Below are 26,854 nucleotides of genomic sequence, written 5' to 3' on the forward strand. Positions count from 1 at the left end.
GTGCCCTGCATTTAGCCATCCTTGTGATAACAGCAATTGTTTTCATGATGCCTTCTGAATTTTCAGCAATAACAAGAGCTGGAACATCTCAAGGCTGACCCCGCTCTCGTGGCCGCATGTCTTTGGGACAGGCTCAGCTGAGGTCCTGCTGCCTCTGAAAATTTGTTTTGTTAATTAACAGGGTTCAAAACAGTTGGCTGGTGCTTTGGTGCTTTGTTTAAGGAGGTAAGAACAGGGAAGAAAAAAATGTTATTTGCTACTGGAAAAATTTGCTACACTCTTGCAGTGTTGTTGAAGGGTGTAATTCAAAGGACCAGCAGAAATCCTTTGTTCCAGTTACTGCTTTATGAGACCACTATAACTTTCTATAAGGATTTGCAGAAGTACAGGTAGAAATCATGCAGATTACAAGGAATTTTTCCAAAAGAGATAAAAAAAAATCTGAAGTAATTTCATCTGCAAATATCAGTCAATTTACAGACGAGCTTATTTTATAATTCAATTGGCCCACCCATAATGTCAGCTATGTTTTTGTATGAATCCAAGAAAGGACCTCTCCTCTGAAAAATACTGACATTTTTTCCTAACCCAGCCTACACACACTCTTACAGAACACCATTAGTAGTGTTGTTCTATATATGCAAAGACAGGATATGGGTTTTTTCCATACTTTTAGCTAGTGCCACTTAAAGTTTTGTAGATGGAGCCGGAGCCATGGTGTCTAGGAGGCCAAGCATTCTGACAGGCTTGCTTAAGTGCAGCAATTCAGGTTTCATAACTAGCTACCCAAGGGGACTGTGTACTAACAGCATCCTCCAATATTGGTTCTGTATGTTGGGAAAGTCACAGGAAGTTGAAATTAAATCGCCAAATACCCCAGGGTCTCAGACCTATATGGTGGCATCACTGCTAAAAAAATAATAAAAATGATGCTAAAACATACTATCCCCAGCGAACCAAATAGTCAATAAAGAACAGGATCTGTGCAGAATTGATTGTATTCATAGTGAGATTTTGGCTGCTTATAGTATCAATTAGAGTTGTATTAATAGGTACAATTCTGACTTTACGCTGGCATTAATTTTAATGATGAAGGTTATCAGTCAAAAAGTAAAGCAAAAATATTTGCTGTAATGTTTTCATAGTCTGGACCTTCCATAAGTTAATGCAGTGCACTCTTTTGGATAGATTGCTGAGAAACAATCCTGCAGTTTGTCTCAGAGCCTATAAGTCACTTTTAAACAGAAGTTACCAAGGCACTGTGATGACTCTGGTCTGCAGGAATGAGGTGTTCCTTCCATTGAAACTGCTGTTGTTTGCATGTAAAACAGCATAAACAGGGTCTTCCAAATATAGATGTATGTGTGTGTGTGTGTATTGGAAAGGGCAGGTGCAAACTTTACTGGAGAAAAGGTGGCTGCATGTATCAGTCTTAGTGCAGGAGGTCTGCAATGCTCTTGGATTTGCTGTGTGTGGAAGTCAAATCTATATACACTTAATAGATTAAAACAAAGAATGTGCTGTGTAGGGAAAGTTCCTCACCAAATAAGTTCTAGGCTAATCTACAACCTGTTGTGCTATGTCCTAAAAGCCCCTAAAGAATCAGTCCAGGGTTTATCTGTGGCACTGAGAGCCTGACCAGATGAGCTCCAGACCATGCCTGGCTCTGCACACCCACTCAGGCCACGGCTTCACCTTCACCAGTGGAGCTTCACCTGCACAAACTGTGTAGGAAAAGGGCAGGAATAAGTTGCACTGCCTGTCTGTGACACAGGTTACTTCCTCTGAAGAGCTGGGATAGTTTTATTGACCTTGCCTGCATGATTGGAAAAAGAGTCAATGATGGAATTTGTCTTTATGTGAGTAGATTAGCAGTATGGTTTGGCTAATTTTTTATTTTCTGTGAGGAAGCTGTGAGTTTGTGAACTTTTAAAATTGATGCATGGTAAATTCTCAGCTGAAATAATCTTAAAAAATAAAAAATTGAAATTCATTAGGGCACTGCAGCCAGCTCCCCTCCCAGTGAGCTCCAGTAAAAAAAAGCTGTGCTTTAACCCCCTGCACAGGGTTTTTCAAGCCAGATATTATGACAGAAGAAAACAGGAGGTTATTTTAATGAAATGGGAATTGAAAAGAATGGAGTTTGGTTTCAGATGTTGTATGCATTGTGAGTCATCCCAATGCTTTTATGTTAGATTCCTGAGTTACACCAATCAATGAAATTGGCCTGTGCTTTTCTCTCCCTTTCTTCATTTAAATGTCAAAGTGAAATTCAAAGGCTTGTGCAGAACTACTTGAGTCATTCAGAAGATCACTGCCCCACTGGGGATTCTCTTTGTTTCAGCACTTGAACACTATTGGTTTTATTATCTCCATTCAGGTTTTGTGATTATTCTCATCCGTAGCCTCCTAACAGCCATTAGAAATGCAGACAGAGAAGGAGTTCTGCCTTTGCATTGCATGAATAAATATAAATACTATTTTGTGAGCTGTCAACAATATCTGCTAGTGATGCAGTGTCATAGAATATTCTGGGTACTAACAGCCCCATTTGTGAGATATTAAGCCCCCTTCATTTCTCTTGGATTCACTGGCATTAACAGTTCCCAAGACCAGATGGTTTTTCACTACACTGGAAGATGCAGAGGAACAATAATAACTATAATCACGGAAGTTACAAAGTATTTTATCTCAGCTGCACAGCAGCCACTAATTACTTCAGCTCTAAAGTTGCTCAAGGTGAGGTTCCACCTTACAAATCTTTTAATGGTTCAAGTCACTGTTGGTCTTTTCTGGACGAGTTTAGGAACCAGTGCATAGCAGGAAGAACAGCAGGGAGAGCAGGAGAATGGGGTAGAATTCTCTTAAACCAGTTCTTCCATTGAATCGTTCATAGCAAGGAAATGGAGAAGAAATTCAGTGCCTAATTAGAGAGGCCTTAAGGGTTGTTGAGGAAATTTTTTTGTGGTTGGGGGTTTGTTTGTTTGTTGGATTTTTTATTTGTTTTGTTTGTTTAGTTTTTTAATAGTAGCTGGAATTGCACACATATCATGGACTGTGATATTTTCTCATTACAAGCTGATTTAGAGTCTGCTGAAGTTATGCAGAAATTGTTCCTTGCCTGCATTATGGGTTGGAAGAACTGTGTACCCTATTGATAAGGAATGAAGAGCTCCTTATGGCAGTGATAAGGCCCTACAACTCAAAGCAAATTAAAATATCACTGCAATTTTTCATAAAGTTAAGGCAATATTTTTAATGATGAGATGGAATGTCCAAGTCTGAGGCACTTCAGCTGCTGCTGGTGGTTTGTGGTTTATGTGGGAGCAGGTGGGGAGGAATGAAAGACTGTTTTGTGTTCAGAATGTAAAGCAGATTTTCTTCTGGTTCTTCTCTGGCACTGGTGTGACATCGTCTGGGTGGTCTTCCCATTGTTCATCCCTGTCATATCAGATCACCTGTAAGAGAAATCCTTTAATTACTTTGCAGTAATGTTTGACACAGATGAGCATGGCAGGAGAAAACATAGGCAGCGGTTCTCAGTTTTGAAGTTGAGAATCTGTGTTATGTTTTCCCTGAAGTAAAACCTGGTTTTCAGGTCCCACTTGGAGCTGCTGGGAAAACCCCATCTTCTGCACATTCAGCCTCCAGTTAAACAAAAGCTTCAGTAGAACATGGAAGTTGTGTGTAGGATGGAAATTATCAAGTCAATGGGGAAAGTGTGGTACAGGAACAGAAAACAGACCACGGAGCTGACTTAGACATATCGTGTGTCAGCTGAACAGATAGCTCTGGTTTCTAACTCAGTCTGTTTCAGACAGGATTTAATTTTGTCCAGACTAGATAAGTAGTGCTGGTGCTCAGTTGTAGGCAACTGATGGCTTCAGTTTATGTTTTTGATGAGGACTATTCTCTGGTTTCGTTCTGTCAGGGAGAGCAGACATTGCAGGGCAGGTCTGGAACTGGAAAGGAAGTGGAATAACAAAGTTAATGTTCCACCCCGTTTTTAAATCCTGTTTTCTATTATATGGCTAAACTGTAGACAGGGATTTGCCTCTTTCTCAATATGTTGTGATGTGAATAAAAGCCTTATGGATTCTGAGCAACAATGGGAATTTTGGAAGGAAACAGCACTTAGCAATAGTGAAAATTCCAGTTTTATGTTGCAGTGTGTGTGCAGTTTTTAAACCAATATGTTATAGTCCATTCAGTGTTAACCTAAACGGAGAAAAAGTGCTGCAGCAGATACAGCTATCACTTATTTTGGTATTTATTCTTGAAATTTGCTTGGTAATATCAATCTGCAATACAACAGTCATTAACCCTCATTAACCCTATAGAAGTATGATCAAGACAGGTGTTCCCAATAGGACAAATAGAAGAGAGGTCTTATGCAGTAGGCCATGAAGTAAGTTGAAAATTATCTCCAAATAAATCTTAAAGATGAAACTAAATGAAAAAGCACAATAAAGTAAGGAAACTATGGTAGTGCTGAGACAAGCAGTAATTTATTAATGTTTGTCTGCAGAAAAGTAAAGAAACTCTGCATATCTGTTTTTCTTAATTATCTGGTTGACCTCAGTGAAAAGAAAAGCTGAAGTTAAATGCATAACATTTCTCTTTACAGTGTTTTTTCTCAGTTCCTTTCTTATGAGTACCCATGTGGTTTCCCTGCTTCTAAGCAGAGTGATAGCTCCAGTCATTTTAATAACCTCTGAGAAAGTGCTTCAGGACATATTTGCAGAGCTGAGGTTGCCATGCCACAGCCTTGTCTCCTTACCATGCTCCAGATATTGAACCTTCCCGTAACTACAATTACAACATAAACCACAAAATGTAGATTTACAGATTGTTTCAACAACACCCATTCAAATTTACTTATATTTACACTAGAAAAATTAGGGTAAGTGCTGTTGTGACCAGAGACAGAGACCGAGATCAATAACCAACCAATTCTTGGCTAATAAAGCACTTCTCTAAGGTCTATGGTTGCTTTATTCTGACTTTGAGGTTGGCCTCTAATGTCTTATCCATTGACTTTTCCCGTAAATATGTCTAATAGAGACCAAGCTGAACCCTGAGACAAAAAGATACACTCTGTTTGGTAAGAATTGCTAATTAACTTGGTATGTAAAATCTGTAGCTACTCTCTGCTTTTAGCTGGTCTTTGGTGGCAAATATGAATCTGTAACACAGGTATAAAAGTCAAAAATTAATTCTAAATATATAGGCAGGGGTTTGCTAAAGTGGCAAGAAGTTCAAATCTCCTTATTTCTTTTCAGTATGAGCATCCTGTGCAGTAAGGAACATGACTGCTGCAGACACATTTGGGGTGGTGTAACAGGATATCTTTGTCATGGGCTCTGGTCATATATATTTTACATACATCGATTAAAAGATAAAAGGCTTTTGTTTTGCTTTGTTTTTGACAAGAGAAACGAGTTACCATTGCCTCGCTTGTGCTAATCCATAGGAGCTATTAAATTAAAATTTAGGGCCTGGGTGTTTTTTGCTGTGTTGCTGCTCCAAGTCCCATCCAACCTGGCCTTGGGCACTTCCAGGGATGGGGCAGCCACAGCTTCTCTGGACAACCTGTGCCAGAGCCTCATCATCCTCACAGGGAAGAAATTCTTGATATCTGATCTGATTCTACTCTTTTTTTCAGTTTAAAGCCATTCTGCCCATGTGGAGTGTGTTCATTGGAGCTGTTGGAGTAAAAAAAGGACAAACTCCAACTGCTGTTCTTGCTTTTGGACTGGAAACAGTGGAAGAAGAAACAAAGGTTATGACCAGAAGGGTGCAAATTTCTGTGGTAATGGCCTAGTCTGGTGGGACACTTCATCTGAAGTATCCTGCACATTAAGTGATCGAGTTTTGCATCAGAGAAGAGGCAAACACCCTTTGAAAGGTGTGTGGTGACACCGTGTGAGTGGGTAAAGCTGGTGAGGTTCCATTAGCAACACTGATGTTGTGGTGAGTTACAGCAGCAAATCATGCTCCCCTTAGTGAAAATGCTAAATAGTACAGAAGTAAAATCATTGTCCGGTTCAGACTCTCAGGCTCTGCTGTTCTGTGTACATTAGAGCATCTCAAGTCCTGTTGACATCAGAGCTGGGAGAATGCACCTATCCAGCCTGCTTTCCCACCTCTGTGGGACTGGCAGGTGAGATAAGCCATGCTGCTGTGGTTATTTAAACCTGGCACACACTGCATTTCTTGTCCTGCTCATCTGCCTTGCTTTGCAGACTCCTCAGGTGGCAGGGCAGATGTCACACCTTGGGTAGGGCAGGTGTGTGACAGAGTGGATGTGAGTCCTGTTTTCAGAGCTCTGCTCCTCTGCTTCAAAGACTTGGAATGGAAAGCTTGGTGCCTTGCTGATCTAGACAGGAGAGCCTGATAAACTCAGATTTGTAAGGGAAAAGGGTAGCTTTGTGAGGTTAAACCACTGGTTTTACTTTAATCTTTGTTTGAAGGGTGAGAGTATCACAAAAGATAAATCATGCTACTTGTCAAGTACAGACTTTTGGTAGGGTGAATTAGGAGGGTGGTTTTCTTTGGTGGTTCCTCATGGTGCACATGATGTGACAGCACTTTCAGGGCTGGTTATATCCCCCCTATGCTCAGGGAAGGGCTGTGCCTGGTATTGCAAACCTTCACATCTCCTGTATTGCCTCTGGAGGATTTAAAGTTTGGACAAGGCCAGACAAAGAGTGCTGAGCCTTAGGTCAGATGGAGTTTGGAAGCTGTTAAACTTCCAAATTCAGTCAAACTGAAGTCAGAGAAGATTACCCAACTCAGACTTGTGTGTCTGACCCAGTTGTCTTGGTTGTTGCTACTTCATCCAAGTGGATTCCACAGAGGAGGAACAGCTGCTGGATGTTGCCTTCCAGGTGACAATATTCTATTCAAACACATTAACCACTGAGAAGTGGTAGTTCATTCTTGCCATTTTCACTTGGAGTGTCACACACTTCCAAGTGATGTGACTCTGTCAGAATTAGTCGTGCTTGCATGAGAAGATCTCTGTATTGTTACAGTGAACAAAGCAATTAATATGTCTTTAATTTACACCTAACAAAACAAAAAGCATGCATTTATTCCATATGACACGTAGACAAATTTTTCTTTAAAAACAAAGTTTCACGCTGTGAGTACAATTAGTGTAATTGTCAGCTCTTCTCTAAAAACAAATATGTATTAAGAGAAAAGCCAGTATTGTGCCCTCCTCTGGTGTGAAAATGAGACAATCAAAATCTATTGTAATTACCTCAGTGATATTATAATTAGCAACGATTAAGTTATTCCATGCTGTTTTATTCCTCTTGGCTACAATTAAAAAAGTATATATCTTTCTGTTGCACATTACTACTGATCATTTTACCTCCATACATGTCTCGTAAGTGGATAAATTAGAAGTAATTTTAAAGCACAACTCCGTTAAAACATATATCTTTCTATTTAACTGCTTTAACCCTTTGCAAGATCCCTACATCTTTTAACATCTGTGAAAAATAGCCTTGTTTGTTTGTTTTTAATACTCTGTGGGCCATTAAACCAAAGCCATAAAAATGTGGAGAGTACCCTACTTACTGGTAATAAATGATCTGGGTTTTCAAAAGTCACTATCCTAAGTGACAAACGAGTGATGCCAGAGATGTTTCGTGAGCAGGGACTCAGCATCACACCAAAATCCCTTTAGGATCTACATTCATCTGTACCCCAGTGGGTTTCTGGTTGGGAGGCCTGCTTTGGGCAGCCCAAGGTCACATTTTTAAATGTGGTGATTTGCATTACTTTCAGGAAGGAGAAGGAAATACTAAAAATAATGTATCTCTACCTGATAGACCAGGTATGAATAGTCCTTAGACATTTGCTGCTGTAGAAACCTCAGGTTTAGCTTCATTTTCTTCCTGACAGCTGGTGGATTCATGGGCTGTCCAAGGACTGAAGTACTCCCAACCCTTTTTTATTTTCCCCTCTAAAAGAATGTGTTTCACCTTGTGAAAAAGAACATGGATTAAGCAGGGGGAAGGCTGATTTTGGCCAATCTAGTATTTCAAGCCTTCAGGTGTAACAGAGACCAGTATTGTAGAAACGTAGAGTCTGTATTTTACAATAAAAGATTACAAAATAATTCACAAACATCTGTGTCCCAGTCATCAAAGCAAAAGCACTCACAACTCAAAGCTGAACACAACTGATTTCAGAACTGCTGCAAAATATCCAAATTCAGTGTCCAAGAAGAAAGCAGATGCTTAAATCAGACATGTAAGAAAAAGCATCAGCCTGTTTTGCAACAGATATTAAAAACCCCAAAATAACCCCCACAAAATTCAGCCACAGTCAGTTTCCCTAAATGAATGATTGCATTGCTAACCAAAAAGCAGCAAAGCAGATGAAGAATTGTATGATCTGTAGGTCTAATGTGTCAGCTCTAGGAGGAAATTCTCAGTTCTTTTGAAACTCCCTGTCCTGTTTGCATCCCCAGTATCTTACAAGAGTTAGTTTTCAATCCTGATGCTATCAGACTTGAAATCTCCTCCTCTCACTGATCATCCAGTCTAGCAATGCTTATTTTGGCATCACTCCAGGACTAAACATGGCAAGTCCTGGACCTTGGACCAGTGTAATTTTCATTCCCTGCTAAGTGCCTACATTTTTAACCACACAGAGGCAGAGCTCTGAGCCTCAGGCTTCCTTTGTGTGCGTGTCAGTGATGTTAATAATGTCTCTATTGGTATCTTGTCTCTGAAGTGAGCTCCTAAGGCTTTCATTTTGTGAGTGGAAATCCTTTCTAAAAACTATTCCATCTCTGACTCTGTGTGGGGTGCTGCAATCTAGTCTCATTAGAGGCAGAGAAAGCTCTTAGGCCAGCAATGGAAAGACAACAGGAAACTTTATTTCATCCAACTTTACCCCCAAAATTAATCTATGATTCACTTTTTTATTTTAGTCATTAAGTGTCTGGGTTTCAGATCTCATACTAAAAGGTCCCTGTCCTGAGGTTCAAACTCCTTTTTTGTGGGAGTTAATGATGTTATTCACCTTGCAGGTTGATAGTGCTATTCTGAATATGTTGGGGAGCTACTACTGAATTCCAGAGTACCACTGATTCTTCCCTTTCACATTGGTGAGGGGAAGTGTGTCCTAAAAGGGAGCTTCTGGCTGAGCCTGGGGAAGCATTTACACAGGGCATTGAACCAGCCACAACACCAGTGTGAGCAGAGGATGCAGTTTAGCTCCTGCTGCAGCTGACTGATTCTTCTTTTAGCTTGCAACTCATCCTTTCATCTCTGCATTTTCTATTCAGAGTAGCTGGGGGTATTTTTAGAAACCTGTGTGCACCACACACGGGAGAAGACACAAGTAGGTAAAGCAGAACAGAGAGTAGATCTGTCCAGCAGTGGAGCATGTGTGTCTTACTAATGATATTTATTTATGTCAAATGTTGGTTGAAAGTCTCTTCCTGTAAGTGACCAGCCTCAGAAGTGGCATGTGGGAGCTGGAAAGCACCTGGATGCTGTAGGGAGACTGTCAATGCCCTCATTTATGTGGCATTTCCCTCCCAAATGTGCTTATGCTTCACTAGGTTTGAATGCCTTGTCTTCAAGGCATTCCTGCCCCCTCAGATGCTCCTTAGACACTCCTGTATTGGTATTATTTTGAGTTTTAAATGCTACTTTTTTATTTACATACTGAACACTCATTCAAGACCAACAATTGTGCAGGAGAAAAACATAGCTCTGGAGTCTGAATGTTCCTGATTTTGAGAGGTTTTAAAGGCTTCTCTGCATGTAGCCAGATGTGCATGTGCTGGGCAGAGATTTTTGTACGCACCATGGAGTAGCAGTGCTTCATTACTGGCCTTATGAAGATTGCCTCGTAAAAGAGCTTGGCAATGGGGTTATCAAAGTTAATGCTACATGAAAAATGGTGATTCTTACCAGTCTGCTGCAAGGGGAACCTGTTGTAGTGTTGTTGTGTGGATGGCAGTAATTTTCATTCCTGGCTTTTGGGTTTGCCTCACCTTGGGAGTACCACCAGCCCTGTTTGCAATAAGTGTTGGCTCATTAGCACCAACACTTCTCTCTGTCACTGCACAAGCAGGTCTAACAAGTGTCAGTGGTGGCTGGATTCAGGTTGGGAATGTGCTGCATGGATGCAGAGGCACTTATTCAGTGATATCACGCTGGTGTTGATGCACAGAGCTAGCTGGATTTTCAGAGCTCGTGGAAAGTCATCATCCTCATATCCTCTAAGGAGTCTCTTTTCCCTTTAATGTGGAGGACTGAGTCGGTGCCATCTTGCTGACAGTAATACAGAATTAGTAAACTAATCCTATTCCTCATTGATGATCAAAGGTAGGGCCTTGTAAAATGAGAAAAGAAAAATGCACAGACCAGAGTGACAAAAATAAACTGAGAGTAACTCAGTTATTGTTCCTGTTGCTGGTGAAGTGCTCAGTGCCATGCTGACAATGAGGAGCAAAGCCAGAATGAGCACTTTCCTGTTAGCATGAATGTAGCCCTGTCGTTAGAGTACCGAAATGATTTTAAGTAGACAGAGCTGTGCTGCCTTTGTACACAAGAAAGGCTAATCCCATTAAAAGTAATGGTCTGAGATTGCTCACTCCAAGTACTGTTAATGAGTTAAGTTTGCTCGGTGTGTAATGACTGCTCTCTGTTCTTTATGTCCTCCTTGCTGATGAACCACATAGCAGGAGCTGTCACAAGCTTAATTATGAAAATTTCCATCAGTAAAAATGCCATTTTAGGAAGAAGAGGTAAATAAATGGCATTTGTGGCATCACTGGGTGGAGCACAGAGGGCACTCTCCTCTCCTCAGTTTTCTGGTAGATTTTGGAGAGCTCAAATTTAAGCCCAAGCTACTTAAATTTTCATAATGTCAGGCCTAAAATGCCATGTGAGAAATTGCATTTCCATGTAGGTGCAACTGCACAAATTCGGAGCAGGCCTCTTTTGCAGCACAACCTAATTTCTCCTTAGCCTGTAAAGGATTTTGAAACCTGTGAGATTATTAACATCTGCTTTCTCCTTTCTTCCGTACCTGTTTTTGAGCTTTCATGATCCCAAGTGCAAAAATCCCAAATCATGCTCCTGTCTCTATTCAAATCCATTAAATTTTGGCTTGGATGTAAATATCACTTATATATTCCTTTGGTTATTATGGCCACAGGGATCAAACTGGGTAAATTCTTCACATGAGGCATTTGGCCAGCCCAGGGAAGATGCAGGACACACTTGCCATAACATTTCATACGTTTGGAGGACCAGGACCCAACTTAGACTGAGTCATTATGCAATATTTTTTGCAACATAAAAATAATTATATTGATTAAGGCACCTTGGAAGGGACAGAAAAGCATCTTATGCATATGCAGGAGGGTAACAGTTTAGAGTTTTCTATCTTTTTGCTATTGAACAGGACTGTTTGATCAGCGATACAAATGCTGCTTGGCAAGGAATGTTGACTGTATCAGACAACATATGGTTCTAGAGCACACATTTGCAAATTAAGTGGTATCTGGTCACAAAATGTGTTCACTTTTTATTTTAAAACACACTCCATCCCCCCATTTTCAGCCACAGCCCATTTAATTCAGTGAGTGGATTATTCAATAGAAAACACTCTTGGATATAAGACAGATCGGATTCAATATAAAAAAAAATCTTAACAGTGACATTAATAACCTCAGTTCCAAGCTCAGAACTTGTTAGCCAGATCAGCCTCCAGCACAGTATTAATGTATCCATGAAAAGGAGGAAAGAAATTGTAGGTGCTTTTATTTTATATCCATATCTAAGCTCCTTTGCTGGTGACAGCCACATTAAAGCCGTCAGCACTTGGGAACTGGGTTGTTTTTGTTTTTTAATAACGAGGTTTTCAAGCTGTGATGGCTGTTCTGTTAATTGGGATGCCATTTGTAAGACCTCGAGACCTGGCTCTGATCATAAAAAAAAGATCAGATCTTATGGACAGAGATATTAGGTTGAAACTGCATATTTAGGGAAAAGCCTGAGTACGAATTTTGCCAACATTGTCTAATTTGCTTTAAAAGAACAAAAATCCAAAACCTACTTGCAAAATTATCTTAAGCCTCAGGCATATGAAACAAGTCCCGAATCTCATTACTAAATTGTCTTCTGCTTTTCAGTTAGGCCTGAAAAGACTTTTATGTAACTAAACTCCAGTGTTACTTTATAGGAATTTAAAATCTCAAAGAGAGGGTAGGATCTGGCCTGTTGTATAAATCCATGATAGCCTGACTATGAAGCACTGTTTTAAATAGTACTGTTGCATGTATAAATAAAATCAGACCTGTTAGATAGAGTTTACTTCTGCTGGGTTGAGGCTGTTCTTCCATGTGACATTTATTAGATGACAAAATTAGCCTGTCCCACCTGGTATTGCTCTGTTGGAACTCTTCCCTCTTTGTATTGGAATTAATTTCCTACCAAGGCTGCAGCAGAGCAGTATCAGTGCTTTGATTTTCAGCATCTTGTGAGAAGTTCTGGGCTCTCTTAAAGTACCTATTAATTAAGCTAATGTGCAAAATTAAAAGAGGGCAGCTGTTCCTTATAATGTATGGAGTGGCAGACCTCAAAACTAGCCCACTACAGCCAAAGCCAGCTTTGCTTGCAGGGATAGTCAAATAACCAATGTTTTCATAGGGTTAAAGATGTTTCTGTCATGACCTCTGCTCTCAGGAATGCAGAACTGGGTGGCTCCTACTGCTTATTTCTTGTAAGTTCTCATTAATTTCTTTTAAATTCAAAAGGCTGATAGCCATGAAGTAAGGAGGCGTGGATGCTGAAAGGTCTCTGAGCAATAGATGTTGAACAAGTTGTTAAACAAGAGAATTGGATGTCTTTTTTCATCGTTCTGTATGTAGTATTGATTGATTGGACTTTGAATAGGTATTGGTTTTAGATAAGCAAGACAAAGTGAAAGATCAACAGCAGCCAGTGAGGATGAACACTGAAAAGGACTGTAAAGATGGTATCTTGTGAGGATCTGGTTAGACACAGTTCTGCTCTCTTTTGTGCTGCCTTAAATCTAAAGTCACTTGCTAGAACCCAAAGACCTAATGGACTAAATTCAAGGAGAAGATTAATTTAAGAGAGAAACTCAGTTTAGGGTGGTAGAAAGGCCAAAACTCAACAGTTCAACCTATCAAGGATATAATGTCAGTGGATATATTTTGATTGCACACCCTAATTTTCTGGTTGGTACTAATAATGATATGGAAAATCGTGAGAGATGGGCAATTGTCACTTGAAGACAGTGGCAGTGAGGGAAAGCTCTGGGTGAGAGAGTGGATTGGTGAGAACCCTAAAATAGGGAATGCAGATCTAGGCCTTGCTTGATCACAGATACACCAGGAAAATTTGTGCCAGTTAAACCAGACTTCTCAAGCTCTGTCTTTTAAATTTTTTTTTCCTGCCCTGTTCTTTATTAGCAGTTTCTAATAGTGCCTAGCTGAAGGGACTCTCGACTTCAAGTGGAGCAATATACATTTGTTCTGTAATTAAGAAATCAAATTAGCAGGAGTGCGGGTGTCATCCATCCACTTCATGCCTTTAGGACATGAAAGTAATGAATTGACAGACTCTGAGCCCAGTGAGATGCAGAGATGGGTGCAGAAGACCTTGCAAGGATAATTGCACAAGCAGCCCACGGAGGAGGAAGTGAGTTTGTGAGTGCAGTGCTGCACTGTGGGGATGACAGCAAAGGCTGCCATGCTCTGAGAATTATCAGCCAGTTTGTGATGGGGATCCTGCCTGTTAACAGCAGAACTGGAGAATATTTTCTCTTCAGAAATAGGGAATTTCTGTTAAAATCATTCCAAGCTAAGTACTGGGGGTGGTTTTGACTACCAGCACAGAACAAACATCCTGAGTCTGACCTTTCCTAGACTTATAAATTTAAAAAACACCCCACAGAAGGCACTGGAGGTACCAGTGCACTGTGGTTACTGCTGTGTAAGGAATGCCAGCCCTTCCTCCTCAGCCTCACCAGCCTTTTGTTTTTCTTTTTACTGAGATTAGAAAGTAAAGCATTAAACTTTGACTATTCAGTCCTTTGCTGTATGTCACAACCTCTAACGTTAGAAAAGCCACTCCTTTTACTTAAGCACTTAATTCAATTTTTATTGCGCAAATTACGCTTACCCAAGCAGTACTGTTTAATTGATTAATAAATTACCATCGACTGTCAATGTTCTTGGATTTCCTCTCTGTGCTATTGGAAGCGCTGCTGACAGTAATTAAATAATCATTTCATCACCAGTGATGATTGAGTTTATCTAATTCAGTAGCTCTCTTATGTACCTAGTGTTAAGTTTGGACTCTTATAGGATTATATTGATTGATGGAGGAAGACCAGAAAGATTGCTATCATGGGTTGTTCCTTGCATTCAGAAGAGGAGGTAGGAATTGTCCTGATGGGTTATTTGACACATTTTTTTAAAACCTTGATACCCCTAGTGCTGTAACGTGGCTTATTTAAAGTTCAGCTTGTAGAACTCACTAATTTGTGTTTTCACTAATGTAGAAAAAAAATCTAATAAATGATTGCTCTTTGGGTCAAAAAATAAAAAAAAAGAAAAAGAAAATAAGAAAAAGAAAATAAGAAAAATCCAGCTTCATCACATTATCCTAAGTAAACCTTTAAAAATAATAGCATATATATCCATATACAAAATACTTAAAAATGTATCTTCTGTGTCTCATCAAGTTAATCACTCAATTAACATTTTCTATTTCATGCACTTCTTAAGTAGCATCTTGTAGCTCTTAAGAGAGAGCTACAGAGAACACTGGTAGCACCAGGTAAAGTGTCCCCCAGTCAGAACAGGTATTTGGGTTTGACAAAAATATAACTGAGATAATTGTATTGAGAGAGAATGATGAAATGTGACAAGCAACAGAAAGAGCTCATGGAATTTTCCTCAGAAGAGTTGTCAGGGCACAATTCAAGCCCAATTGATCAGGGATGGCTTTAGAAAAATGAAATTAATTTTACCATCATAACAGAAGCAGATTAAATGAAAGGACAGAAGCTCAGCTACCTGGTGATTTAGTCTTGCAAGTTCTCCTGGAGGCAAAAGTGGCATTTCCAGGCAGAAGTATACTTTTACCATTTGCAGATGAATGGATAGTATCAGGAACTATAATCTGGGTGCAAGGAAATGCTGTGGAGAACTGTAGGTGATCCCCAGTTTCAGTGTTGCATTTTTTTTGATTGAGTTTGAGACTAAACTTTCACTGTAAAATGTGCCATAAGTAAGTGTGATTGTTGGGAAAGCGGGAAAATCTGAAATTAACCATGCAAAAGTGGTGAGTGGCTGACAAAAGATGACCTCAGGGACACGTATTTTTAGAGGAGCACAGCAGGCTCTGTGTCTGATCACAGAAGGAATGCCTTTGGAAGATCCTTTATTAAAATCCAGAGAAATTTCTCCACCACATGCATTACACGTGACATTTAAAATGAAGGCCCAAGTCATGTACAGAAAGTTCCTCGTTCGTAAGTACCAGGTGGTTTTGAGTCTAAATTTAATGAGAGCGAAGAGCAAAATACCCTGAAAGGGAGCAGATGAAGCACTCACGCAGCTTTTCTGACAGTGACAAACTATCCAAGCTCTGCACTTTTTGCTTTATGATGCTTCTGTCACCTCCTCAATGAAAATGCCATCTTATTATGTACAGTGGGTGTACATTATTCTATATATATTCTAAATCATTTGACTATTTTGGCTCTCCATTAATGGCAAATTACAGTAAAACTCTAAAGGAAATGTCTGTGATGACTCTGTGAACACTGAAAGAATTAATTATGATTGATTTTGTTAATTAAGTTCAGTGGCTAATGTCTTTACAGTAATGGGATGCTTAAAAGACAGAGTCAGTGTTAAGTGTTGTACCTATAGCTGAGTTGAAGAGGTTCATTGCAAGGTGGATATCCATCTCCATGGACAGGACAGGCTGTCAGGGAGTCACTTCTTTACTGTAGGCTCATGAGCTTTAGATTAAATTTGTGGTAAATAATTATCATGCAAAACCCTCCTTGTTTATGTGGCACCGAATACATTACATTCAAATGATGTTTCTGCCAGTTCTGTTTTCATACTGGGTCTCAGGGCTTGGGAATGATTCTGGTCTAAGTTTGCTTTCACTCATGTCCAGTTGTGTTCAGTCACCTGCCTAGAGACTCGGTCTTTCCCATTCAAAACTGGTTTCTTAGAATTTGCTTTAATGAAATATTTATTAGTGAATCCTCATGGAAGGTGTCTTTGCCCTCTGGCAATTGCCTTCACTCCTTATTCCCTGTATTGTTCTTGTGTCCCCCTGTTGAATTTAGAAGAATAAAAAAGAGGCTAAATCCACCCTGTGAACACATTCTGTATGTATGTATATATGCACATATATGCACTCCTGTGGAGTTAGAAGCAGCAGAAGAGAAGATTTGTAATTGATACAAATTCTGCTTCAAAAATGCAAACCCCCCAGTTTGGCATTGACAGGAACATGCAGCTGGGTGGCAAAAGCTGACTTTGTCCTCGTGACAAACATACTTCAGATAAAAACCTCAACACAGATCCTTCTGAGGCATTGTATGTTATCTCAAATAGGCACCATAATGCCCAGTGTAGATTTGGCCTTGAAAATTATTTCTGTAGCTGGGTATATGTTGCTTTAAAAGAAAGCTGCCACTTTCTATCCCTGTACCCTTGCAGAAGCTTGCCAAAAAAGGTTTCCCTCTTTTTTTCCTGCAGAATTATTTGTTTTTCCTGACACAAAGGAGAGTGCTTTGTCATTGTTTTCTGTATAACATTGATGGATTTCGTGTTGAATGGGTATTGGGTTTTAGTTAAACATGACAGGGGAAGAGATTTATAGGCAGCGGCCGCAGAGGTTGTTTGAAAGGCCCAATAATGCTTCAGTGCACAGATGTGTTTTCAGTGTTCTCTGATGGTAAAGAACCAAGCGGCTCATATACACTCCACCCTCATTACGGAGCAATCCTTGAAAAGCCGAGTGTTAACAACTATATAGGTTTCTTTCTTTGGAGTTTCAAAGTAAACAGGATTCAAGGAGCGGCCTTATGTCAGGAATGCTGTACTAATGAGGACAAATTATATTCTAATCAGGTTTCTCCATTATTAATTCCCTGTTATTCTGCTCTCTTTTTTTTTCCTCCTCTCCTCCTCTTTGTGTCCAATTTAAAGTTGCAGAAGAAACATGGGGTGGAGTGTTTTTCTTCTGGTGCTTGTTATTCATATTAAGTAGTCTATTCTGCCTTTGGTGTGATGGTGGGTGTTAAGAATTTAAATCCCCCCTAATGCATTGATAGGATAATATGAACCACCACCCAGAAAAAAATCCTATATGGATCTCAACAGCTAAGGGGTACTGGTGTGGTGTGTAATTTCTACACACAAAACATAACTCATTCTAGTTCATTGTGGCCCTACATAATTTTAAGGATTTTCTTAGACACATTTTCACATTTTGCCTCTGTAAGGAAATGTAAAGAAGTGAGTAGAAATATATAATGCATTACTATAATTGCATTGTTCTTTCTTCACTCTGCTCTTCTACATACATTCTTAAAGCAATCCTCCAACAAAATTAAAGTACTATTAAAATGTAAGATTGAATAAATAAATATTATTTGCATGCATTGCATCTTGTTTATTTTACCTGTGTCCCTTGGCTTGGCCCATGTGTATTAAATACTCCATCAGGAAGCACATGCCAGCTGGGCTTTCACGGAGGGCAGGCAGTGAACCATGAGAAGCACCAGCTCACAGAGTGTGTACTCTCTGTGAACAGTCCTAATGCATTTGGGTCTGCATTCTGAAATTCCTGCAGTTTCCACCACAGCCATGTTGTCATGAATTTTGCCTTACAGTCTTGAGCACCTTTGAAACACTCAGGGCATCTTCAGCGTTTTCCCAGGAGCTGGAAAGCTGCAGGTGGCACAGCAACATCTTAGTGGAAGTACCTGGGTCACAAAGTCCAGTCCTGTCACTGCAGGTTACTTCATCATAGAGTTCCTTTAATGAAATAATTAAGCTCCATCTTAAAAGTCACATTTTAGTGCTACATTTAGCACTGCTTAGATTGTTTGAAACCTCCTCCTAATTTCTCAGTAGGTATATTGCCCACCAACACCTTTTTTTCTTATTCTGGCACTGTCCACAGTTTTTAATTTGTTCTTTATTTATCTGTTCCAGTCTCACTTTGTGTTCATCCTCCAGCCATCTTCTTCCTCACTCTGCAAGGTTCAAATGACCAAGCCTGCTCAGTCATCTCTTGAAAGATGGGCTCATTTCTTCCCATCAGTAGGTCCTTCTTTCCAATTTGAAATACTCTTTCTTGGACATCAACGTTCAAAAGTCTGCAACATAATCTGGGAAAGGACTCAGAAGGAGCTGGTATCATGGAATTAGCACATCCTCACCTTCACTAGAGAAATCTAACCTGCTGAATAGAAAAGAATTCCTTTGCAGCTGGATGTATTATGTTGATGATCCCCAGCAAGAACACTGACTTCTTTTCCCTTACTCATTCCCAGATGCTGAGAATGAATTTCCAGCAGATATTCTTGTTAGTTCCCAGAAAGCCTTGCAATTAGAGTTTTTAATTTTCCTCCCTGAGGTCATAAAATATTAATAGGATCCTCCACTGTCTTGAGGCTGAGGCATTCCTCTTTTGAAGAACACACCCCAAAAGTCTCTCAAACTTGTCCCAAAACTCAAGGAGCTCACTGTATGATGTTGCCTGTACCTCTCTCTTATTCCAGAGCTAGAACTCAATTGCTCATTGAGCAAGCTCACCTGGATTGAAAGCAAGCAGCAAAGAAAACTCTTAATAGTAATTGAAGACTCATAATGCATTTGGGTCTAAATTTTGCAATAAGGTGGATAGACCTGAATGCTGTGTTTTTGTGCAGACTAAAAACAACCATAGTTGCTCATACAGATAATTGGGTATACACCAGTTTACCTTCAATCTGTAGATGTCATCCAGAAGTACAATTCTCATCAAGATAATTCTTTCACATCTTCTGTCATAAACCCAATTACAAAATACTTCCGGGATAAATTGATGTCCTACCGCTCTTGACATCTCTGCCCCGAGCCTTTGAGATATTTACATATTCTACAACACAGAATGACCCTTCTGGAGTTTGGTTTATTCTTACAAATAGTATTTAATAGTTTCTAATCCCAGAAGTAATTTCCTTCAGTCTTGTCTTGTGCTTGGGTTTAGGGCATCTTGAAAAGAGAAAAGACGCTGAAAACATAATGCAAGGGCCCTCAACTTCCTGAAGAAGGTCCCTCATGCAAGGCAAATGGAGGTGACAGTCAACATGGTCACTGCAAGTGGGGGCCTGGTTTTGAGATAGAAATACCCTGAACTGTGTCTGCCTTTAGTTCTTAGATCTCTATCCTGAATCTATGGTCTTCGTAGTTATAAATATTTAAGTATTTATATTCCTATTAATGTTTTATAGTATTATTTATTAAATACTAGAGTTTAGAGCAATTTGTCATCTGAATAAAAGGAGTGCTTTTCATTTAAAGTCCAGCTTGTGCTGCAAAGTATCAATGTAATACAATGTGTTCAAGATGTTTTTTTAATGCCTATTCCCCCCCCTCAAATTGGATGCTGGCTTTCAATTTGAATATTGAGCTACCTGAACTGAATTATTTATCAACTTTAATTGGATTTGCAGACAAGTCATTTTTGCACATCTCTTCTAGGAAAAAATGGAATTCTTTCTGGAAACTTTTAAAAAGCATCAGATTGAGGACATACAGTTAATTAACTTCACATTTCCTGTCAAATTAATTCCCTTCCCTTCCCTCCCCTCCCCTCCCCTCCCCTCCCCTCCCCTCCCCTCCCCTCCCCTCCCCTCCCCTCCCCTTCCTGTTGTAGCTCACTTATCGTAAGCTAAAGGATGTTACAGCACACATCTGCAATCTGAAGTTAGAGAGTTTTTAATAATGATTATTAATTATTTGTATTTCTACATTACTTCAATTCTTCAATTGAGGGATGAGTCCTGTTTTGTTTAGCACAGCATTGCCACAGAATGAAAATCCATTTCTGAATGAGAAAGCTTATTTTGGCCACAACAGAGCATCAAGCCTGAATCATGCTATTCACTCTAAATTATATCTGTGTGATTTTTATGAAAACATTTTCCATATTTTCTCACGCTTCTAGTAAGCTCTGCTGGCAAAGTTGGAAAAAACCCACCTCTGAGTGGAATCTGTGGTGTGACACCATGGAAGCTACTGGGAAATTTGAGGGTTTTGTCTTTGCCTATAGGGTGTCCTTCATTGCTAGTAATGAGAGGATTTAGTCTTAAATGTTACTTTGAGGCATGGGAGATCCACAGTCATTTCCACACAATATAGTCCACAAATACAGTCTACACAATTTGTGATTTAAAAAAAAAAAAGTGTTAATATGTTAATCAAAAAGAACATAAATTTTATGCAGTTACTTATAACTTTATACAATGATTACATGTAACTACACTGTTATTGCAGTCTCAGAATTACAGTATAATTATATTTAGTTAATTCCAAAAGCAATTGCTGCGTGGCCAGAATTCATTTCTATAAACCTAGACTAAGCACTGAATTGACTAGGAAAGTGAGGTAAATCTAATTGAGATAGATTGAGCAAACCTAATCAGCAGGGATATTTAATGGCAAAGAGAACAAAGAATTAAATAAAGCAATGCAAAGGCTATTCAGAAGAGGGGATATATGAGATAATAGGCCTCTCCATCTCTGATGTCATGTCTGATTCTGTGAGTCATTCCCTCGTATTTTGTTAGTTGGCTGCCAGTTTGCATTATGTCTATATATATATATATATATATGTATGTATGTATGTATTTATATATGGAGGACATTTTTTGGCTTATTTTTATCCAGGATTTTATCCTGGTGTAGCGCATCTCACATCCAAATTCTGGTACTTTGCAAAAATCAGGAGGATGATTAAAAACATGTTTGCTGTCCCACATCATTTATGATTAATTGTGAATGGTTCTGTAATTCTGATGAGCCAGAATTAAAATTCCAGTTGTCAAAAAAGGGGAATTTGTAGAGGTGCTGTGGGACTGAATGGGGCTGGAAAATGCAATGTGGAACCTATGGCAATTACACACTCCTCTCATATGAAGAGGAGTCACATGAGAAGGGCAGATGTGAAACCCAGAGTATCTACAAATATCATTAGGTGGCTGTAGTTGGAATATGAATCAAACCAGAGGCTGTGATGCCCTGAGAACTGAAAAGGAGACCCAAGACCATTTCTGTGTTTCCCACTCCGAGTGCAATCTCCAAGGAACTGCTGGGGAGCCCAAGGGCTGTATTTAGATGGATGTTATTATATCAGCTGATAATTTCCAGTTTGCAGAACACAGGCCAGTTCTGACCTCAGCCCTTGATTGCATCCTTTGATTGCCTCCCTTGAACCAGCTCCAGAGAAGATGGGAGGCACAGAGCAGCTTTCCATCAAAGAGACTCTGTAGCAGGATATTGAAAGGATATTAAGATGGTTTTAATGTAGGGGAGGATTTGAAGTAAATAACATATAATGATTTTTTTAAAAGAAGGAAATCTGAAAAATCATCTTGTAGGTTCCTGTAGGTTACTTTCACTCTTAAAAGCTGTAAGTTCATATTGATTTCCCTGTTAGCACACACATGAGGTATATTGCCTTACAGTTCTTTATAGTTGTGTGTTTTGGTTTGGTGTGGGGTTTTTAGTATTTTTTTTTAATTGGTTGATCTGTCATTTACTCCTGTAAAACATCTAATTTAATATTTTGGTGCTTGGATTTCAGTTACCTATATGAACACTGGTTCATATTTCCAAAACTTTAAAGCAAAACTTTCTTGTTTTATATAGCAGCATTTTGAAACTGATGAACTCAAGCACCTTATTTTAGAAAGAATAAAATGACGTTGTTAAACTGTGCTAAAATGGGAGGAGAGAATATACATGGAGGAATTTTCACCCACAGATGAGCTGTTGAGAGGCAGAGGTAGAAAGAAATGAAAATCCTATTTTTGAAGGCAGAAGCAGCAGTACTGAAGTGATGAATGTAAGAAACAAGAGGCAGCTGGGTTATGTGCATCTCCTGGATATTTGACCTCCTCTGGAGGTATAGAGAGAGCAGTGGCAGCTTTAAAAGTTGTATTGATGTTTGGGGGATTATTTTTTATATATGAACACTGATCAATTCATCCACATGTTACAGTTCAAAGGGTTGCTTTTTCAGTAAAACAAGAACCCAAATATTGTGTATATGGTAAAGTATTCACAGAGATACGCAGCAAAATAATCTTTAACCTTAGAGAAATTCTTGGTAGAATAGAGCAGGGCTTCCTCTGGGGATTCAGGTTTTCTCTAAAGTACTCATACCATTTTGGCTGCTCGTGTTTAAAAATTTGTTTGAACTTTCTTACTGTTTTCTTTTATGGTATTTATCTTAACTGAGCAAGAAAGGGTGGTACTACCACACACCTTTGTATTGGAATTAACTTGTTAAGGGGTCATAATAGAGTTTACTAGAACTACTTCAATAAATTTGTTGAGTTCATGTACCCATCTATACTCACTGGAGTTTGAGGAGGAGCTGAAAACGAAGGCTTTAGGGGCTTTGTGTATGTGTGTTGCATTTCTCAAGGGTGGCAACACGAATTCCAACAAGGTGCTTGAAAAACCCATCCAAGTGGCATGTTCTGTTGTATCAATGCTTTTAATATCCAGATCGTTGACCTCATACATTTATGGTGTATGTGGTCAAACAGTAGGGCAGAGAGCTGATTGGAATGGCTAATAATTCCAGAGGAGTCATTACAACATAATGGTGTCAACATGTACTGCTAGGAGACTCTTAATGCTTGGAACATCAATTTACACTCCATGCAAACACTGCATGTCAACACAGACCACAAACCTTGTGTGATGCTCAGGCCTGCCACCAAAACACACAAGGTTGTGATAGTTTCCAAGTTATTATCCTAATGTTTTGGCATTCCCTGGCTGATATTAAATCCCATTTAGACAGGGAGAAATGGTAACAGCACATGCACAGTTAGCTGAGAACTTGAGTGTGAAACTGAGCAGCGCTGATAAGCGTTTACACAAGTCACCCACTGAACACACTGGAATAATTTGTGCAAGCAGTGGTTCAATCCAAAAGAAACTGGGTAAGATAATAGCTGGAAATACCAAATGTTGTGCTGTGCTACCAACCCCCTCCGTACATTATGAATTTTTACAGTATCTGTGCATCTGTACACAGATGGCACAGAGAATTATGTCAGATCTGACACCACACAGGTCGACAACGCCTAAATGACATTTTAAAAGGTCCCCAAAACTCCCGTTTGTCATCCATGTGAGAAACAAAAGACCTTTAAATCCTGTCCCAGCCCTACTGGTGGGCTCTGGGCACATGCAGTGGTAAATGCTGGAATGCAGATTTATGACCTCTGTGTGAGGTTCTCCCCCAGAGCTGGAGTCAGGCCCCCAACAGCTGGGTGCTGCCGCAGAGCTGGGGGAACGAAGATGCACAGCTGCAGGTCTGGCTCTCAGGACTGCCCTGCTGAAGCCCCAAACACCCACAGCTACTGCTGCTTTGAAGTAATTTTGGGGTGCTCAACATAGATATAAATCAGGTATTTGTGCTTATTTTCTATGACTTTCTCTTGTGGTACCACAGGGGTAAACCTGAAATAATTCCAGAATATTCGGTATAGTTGCTTTAGATTTATACCCACATAAACAGGAGCCCTATTTGTCCATTTTTTCTAAAATACAAGGTTTCTCTTTCATATCAAACTTCAGCAACTTATTTTATATTCCCTTACATCACATTTTATCACAGATAATCCAGGGATATTGTTTCTCTGAGGAACGAAATTGTTCTTTAGTGCATGACCAGAGTATGGGATATTGTGTCTTTTAGACATCACGTATAGACAAGAAGATATAAATGAGAGTTAATAACCATCAAATGTGTCTATTTCCTTTTCCTATAAATTAGAGCATGCTTTCCTACTGAATTTTGCAAGAAGGAAAACAGACTCCCTCCTGCTGATGCGGGGAAGCAATGCTAAATCTCCCTAAAGATTCACTCTGGCTTCTTACAGCTGTATGTTAGTACCTTTTTATATGCAATTTTACTTCATTTAGTCTTTAAGGTTGTGCCTGAGGTTAGTTTAAAAGGTTAGTTAAATGTTAATGGATGTTAATGCTGCAATTAAATTGTTAAATCAATTGAAAACTGTGGCTCCATCTCTATCTGTGTTAGTGCCGGCCTGAGTTGCATTGGCGTATAAATTAAAAGCTGTAAATCTAGTGAAGTCTAATTAGAGACCAAATTTCTCATTTATCTTATTTTCACAGGACTGTAAGCACTGATAGATAATCAACGAAGGGCTAAAACTTTTTAACATTAAAAAACTATTTTATCTATTTCAGGACTCAGGTGACTGATTATAATTCAGATCCAATTACTGTAAAAGGTCATATGTGAAATGAAGTTCTTACAGACACTACAAGTTTTATTTTACAAGTTTGCATACACTGCTGCACCATCTACATCCCAAAAAGCAAAAGTAAATACACTGTACGAGATTATATAAAAAGGCTCTTCAATTAGCCTCCCTCATGTAATCCTTTGAAGTTAGTGATTTTAGTACATGAGCACATCCAGGCTTCAATCCTACAGCACGTCTTTAAGCTTGCCATCTTATACATGTGCATGAGAATCCTGTTGGTTCTTGCCTTCTGTAAGTAAAAGTAATTAGCGAGACGGTTAAATACATTTGCCATAGATACAGAGACACAAATTCTTAAATTTGTGAGAATGATTATTTCCATTGTTATGTTTAAATTAGCTGCTGGCAACCTGCCATTTAGGAAAAAGAAAGGAAAAAAAAGAAAAAGCCCAGGCTATTTTATCTAGCAAGGTCTTGAGGAAAAGGAAATGCTGATCTTAATCCAACTTGCAGTGCCCCAGTTTTGAGGGTGTTTTCATGCATTAAAAACACATGGTACTTAATGTTAGTTCCTCAGAAGTTAAAAGTGAAATTTAATCATGCTGCTTCTGTTGGCTTATTTTTCCAACACTCCCTGTGATTCTCCAAAGTGTAGATCTTAAAGCTGCAAAAAGGCCAACAACAGATTGCAGCATGAGCATAGGGAGCAGCATCAAGACTCATTAGTTTACAAATAAACCACATGACAAATGTTTAAAATGTTTGTAGGTTCCAAATCACAGTTCTAAAATTGCATCCTTTTGGTCATGTAGGAGTGTTAGAAATGTTACAGTTTTGCATGTTAATTTCTTTTTTAGTGACTGTTCTTGGAGCACTTGGGGAAACAAATTTTGCTTTGGGAAATAAATTTTTAAAAAAATGCTCTGTCCTAACCAATTAAGACTTCACAGAAAGAAGTCATGGCTCAGATTCTGCTAGAAGGCCTTCTTGCAAGGAAGCATCAGCTTGTGTCCTTTCAGTGACTTCAGCCCAATTTCAACATTCATTAAAACACAAAATGAGATCAAATCTGAAAATGAATTGCCGAGTGGTTTGAATGTTCTGAACTTTTTTCTCTCCTAATTTTGTCACAAATTCAGATCTTCTAAAAAACATCTTGATCACAGACTCTGCAGGAGAAAAATGCCGTGTTGTAGCATGTCCCCTAAAGCAAAAAAAAGGATATTCTGGTTTTATTCTGAAAGGTGCACAAATTTCCTGACAGCATTTTCTTTCACATTTGCATCATTTTCAGTATTCACAGATGTGATTTACCAAATTGCACCCCCCAAAAATGTTCTAAATGAATAATGAACAGTCAGATATCTACAGGAGTAGGAAGACCTGTTGTGTGCTATTTTGTTAAATAGTGTTCTTCCAATTATTTTGGTTAATTTTTACAATACTTATTTATCTTTTTTTGTATCATAGGTGTTGTGTATCTTCATAAGATAGGAATAGGACCATTGTTAACAGGGGTCATAAATCACTTCTGCTAAAAGTATTCTCATTAAAATCGTGACTTTCTTTCCTTTCACTTCCTTGGTAAGAAAAGACAGCAAAGAATGATAACTTTTTATACTAAGTGCTCAGAGTAGTAAATAGTTGCCTCATAGCAAGACATGGTGTCATAAAGTAGGATATAAAAATAATAATAGTTAATCATTAAATAGCATGTTTCATCCATAGAAAATGGAGCTCTTAGCAAAGATGACTAAATAGCCCTATCCATTTCCTCAATACATCTCCTTCCTTTAATAGAGATCTGATAAATAGAAGCCAACTTTATCTCACCTTGAAAATAATAGTCTAGTTACACCAAACTTTCTCTACTACTTTCTGAAAATCAGGTTTTGACAAAAACAGTGATTTGAATAGGCATTTGAGAGAAAGTCAGAGTCCTTTCTGTGAAGGAAGGATCAACACAGACACAACCAAGTTCATTGTTGAGTCAGTGACTGAACTTGTTGTGAAAGAGAAGCTGAAGTTAACCCAAGAATTGGAGAGATCCAAGTATTTCCAATTAGATCTGTGGCCTGTTGAATTCCCAGGGAATCTTTTGTGAGGTCTTGTAGGCTGGGTGGTTTCTTTGCAGGCCAGTTGGGAGGTTTTAACTGTGGATAAAATGCTGGCTTTGGGAATGGGTTTCTGGAGTGAGGCATGGAAGGAGGAGATACTTCCTTGGGAAGTTGATTGAGAGGTCATGGGCTGATGTGAATCACAGCATTTGTCTTTTGAGGTGATCATG

The 26,854-nt window shown here is 39.1% G+C and overlaps 1 long non-coding RNA gene across 1 annotated transcript in view; it reads right to left on the reverse strand.

Moving 5' to 3' along the window:
- Positions 1–395: 395 nt before the first annotated feature.
- LOC110482990 (uncharacterized) overlaps positions 396–26,854 on the reverse strand; it is a 59,431-nt gene continuing 32,972 nt past the window's right edge. Inside the window, exon 3 of the long non-coding RNA XR_002467493.2 lies at positions 396–3,458. This is a non-coding gene — a long non-coding RNA (uncharacterized LOC110482990). The remainder of the gene's footprint in view (positions 3,459–26,854) is intronic.

This window comes from Lonchura striata, chromosome 10, assembly GCF_050655825.1.
Source record: "Lonchura striata isolate lonStrDom1 chromosome 10, ASM5065582v1, whole genome shotgun sequence".
Lineage (NCBI taxonomy): Eukaryota > Metazoa > Chordata > Aves > Passeriformes > Estrildidae > Lonchura > Lonchura striata.